Source organism: Amblyomma mixtum, chromosome 7 (assembly GCF_055824585.1).
Source record: "Amblyomma mixtum isolate Tamu chromosome 7, ASM5582458v1, whole genome shotgun sequence".
Taxonomy (NCBI): domain Eukaryota; kingdom Metazoa; phylum Arthropoda; class Arachnida; order Ixodida; family Ixodidae; genus Amblyomma; species Amblyomma mixtum.
In genome coordinates, this window is record NC_143018.1 from 69,605,080 (window position 1) to 69,608,165 (window position 3,086).

The following is a 3,086-nucleotide window of genomic DNA, read 5'->3' on the forward strand; positions in this document are numbered from 1 at the left end:
GGTCTGCACGGCCGGGTCCTCCGAGCGCAGCAGGGTCTCCCAGTCCTCCCAGGTCTTGAGGTTCTCTAGGTCCCGCGGGGGAGGGTCCGCCAGGCAGAGGGAAAGGATGTGGAGAGCAGAAGCGAACGGTTCTGGGCAAAGAGTTCCCCATTTGCAAAGATGCAAAGAAGCGCCAGGGTACGTATGGTCATTCGTATCGGCGCGAAAATATCTCTCCCTTTCCTCTTTCACTCCTTCCTTTATCTCTTCTCTTACGGCGCGTTTCAGGTGTCCACCGCACATGGCGGCAATTACAGACAGGCTGCTTTATTTCACCCCACCACCTCTCATGCTTTCATCCCACCTTTCCTCCTGATTGTAACACCTGTGGCGTGCCCAAATCCACACTTTTCCATTACCTTTGGGAATGTCCTTCCCCAAAGGCAGTATCCCCCATCCCCAATCCCACTCATTCTTCCTGGGAGGCTGCTTTACGGACCGCTCAGCCCGCCGGCCAGAAATGGCTAGTGGATCGGGCTTTACGTGAAGCACTAGCCCGTGGACTCCTGGACCAGTAGGAGACCACCCTGGAAGATTTTGTGTGTGTGTGTGTGTGTGTGTGTGTGTGTGTGTGTGTGTGTGTGTGTGTGTGTGTGTGTGTGTGTGTGTGTGTGTGTGTGTGTGTGTGTGTGTGTGTGTGTGTGTGTGTGTGTGTGTGTGTGTGTGTGTGTGTGTGTGTGTGTGTGTGTGTGTGTGTGTGTGTGTGTGTGTGTGTGTGTGTGTGCAATAAAGTTGTTTCCATCCATCCATCCACCGAGATGTGAGACAGTTAATGAGCCATTTCCTTTCCTCAAAAACTACAAACCAACTCTCTCGACGCCACGTTTAAAAGCAACCTGCCTATGGTCCGGACATTTTTGAAGAACAAGCCCATTGCATAGACGAGGCATCGAAGAAAGCCTCTGCAAAATACCAGAGCCATGCGCGCCCCGAAAAGCTGCAAAAATTCAAATCAAAGCCCGCTCGTTCTTTTTATCCACAAGAAAACGTCCACGCCCTCTACTCTGGCTCGTTTTATGTCGTACGGAGCGTTTTCGCTAAAGGCATTTCATTGGTACGTCGTTCTGACTGACGGGCCAAGGCTGAGCATAGCCGGGCCGTCGCGTCGTCTGCGCAACGCTTTCCGCAGCGTCTCCCATTTTGGCACATGCCCACAAACCCGCATGAAAGAAAAAAAAGCTGAGGAGGGAGAGAGAGAGAGAAAACTTTATTTACACAGGAATTCGGGGCACGCCCCAGGGTCCCCGCTCGACCCCACTGCACTCAAGTGTTTATGCTCCTAAGGTCCATAACACTGGCAGCACGGCCGGTGGCGATGGTCTGCATGGCCGGGTCCTCCGAGCGCAGCAGAGTCTCCCAGTCCTCCCAGGTCTTGAGGTTCTCTAGGTCCCGCGGGGGAGGGTCCGCGACAGCCTTGAACCCTAGTCATAAAATGTAAAAAAATGAAAAAAATTGCTGGGAGCAAGAGCGGACAGGGATCTTAAGCAGACAAGGACAATCCTGCAATTTTTTTCTTTCTACTTTCTAATCAATTATTTTTCAGCCACAAAGAATTTGCACAAGTGAACTTTTTATTGACCAGCACCACATGCAAACAAATAGAAACATCCTCCTGTGCTTTCCTCGGTTTCCATGTCTGTTGGCTTCCTTCATTTAATTGGCGAATAGTTGACTTTCATGTTATACTCTGGTTGTTTTTTTTCTGACAGAGAGAAGAATGAAAAGGAAATTGCACGGGCCTGCCTACTGGCTCGGGCCAAGCCACCACCGCTGCCACGTGCAGATAGATGAGAGATAAAAGACCAGAGGAAAGAGAAAAGGGGAAGAAAAGACGCGCGTCGCAGCAACAACTGCGTCCGCCGGAGCGGACGTTGCTGCAAAAACAGATAAGCGGCCGAAGCCGCGCTCACCGGAGCGGACCAAAGCTGCCGCATTCGTATGTGATTCAAAGGGGCGCGTTATTTTTGTTTTCGTCAAGAAAAATAACAATAAAAAACAGCCTCAGACAAAAGAAATTGAAAGCAGGTGGCGCCATGGGTGCTGAAAGAACGAAAACACAGTACTTTGAAGCGTTCTAATTGCCGCCAAGCAATTTAATTTTCAAGTAAAATTAGCGGAGCAGTTACAGTTTTAGAGTTATAGCGACAAACAAGTAGAACTAGCAGAAGTGAGCGCCTGAAGCTTTCTATTCGAGTTTACGATTGATTCATAACAGAACGCTCACTGGCAACGGCGTGGCGGTCGCCTTAGATGGGTTCGCAGGGCCTAGCGTGTGACAGGCATACTTACCTGGTGCTGGGGCATCCTTGGTCAGGATGGAGGAGCCTCCAGGGTGAGATGCGGGTATTGCACTGCGACCGCGTTGACCCTTGCCACTTCCTCAATAGAGGCAGATGGGGCATGTAATTTTTGGTAGTGGGGGAGTGCGTGCGCGCATCCCCCTAACCATAATCAAATTCAAAAAGCAGAATTCCACCGTATTCTGTGGTGTATACTGCTTAGCTAAAGTTAAGCCTGGTCAGATGCGAAGCATGTTGATGGCTAGGCTTGGTAATACATGGCTTTCCATGGTTGAATACTTGGTCATTTTAATACAACCACTAGAAGCCTTCGTCGTGGGGGAAGACAACGGCATGGCTACAGCGGAACGCCACGGAAGCCGCGTTCGCCTGCCCGGTGGAGCGAGCGTTTCACCTACACCAAGTGCGAACGCGCGTTCGAAATGCGCGGGAATGCCGCTCGAGGACATTCCGGCGTCTGTGCGATGGCATCGTTCTCCCTCTCACAGCGCGTGACGGCGATCTGTCGTGACGTCATCGTGTCACGTGGTGTGGCATCGTCGTGTCGCGTAATTTGGAGGCGCACAACCACAGCGACGGCGCGAGGTGGGCCCCCGTTTCTCTACTGTCGTGACGTCATCGTGTCACGTGGTGTGACGTCATGTATCACGTGATTTGGAGTCGCATAACCACGGTGAAGGACTGAAGTGGTAGCTAAAGTAGTATGCTTCGCATAAAAGAAAGAGGCAGTGGCTTGGAGCAATAGCG

At 51.4% G+C, this 3,086-nt stretch overlaps 1 non-coding gene across 1 annotated transcript; it reads left to right on the forward strand.

The window, feature by feature from the left end:
- The first annotated feature begins 2,320 nt into the window (after positions 1-2,320).
- Positions 2,321-2,483, forward strand: LOC149336387 (U1 spliceosomal RNA). Its single transcript, XR_016284699.1, has one exon. It is a non-coding gene; the product is annotated as a U1 spliceosomal RNA (small nuclear RNA).
- Positions 2,484-3,086: the final 603 nt, after the last annotated feature.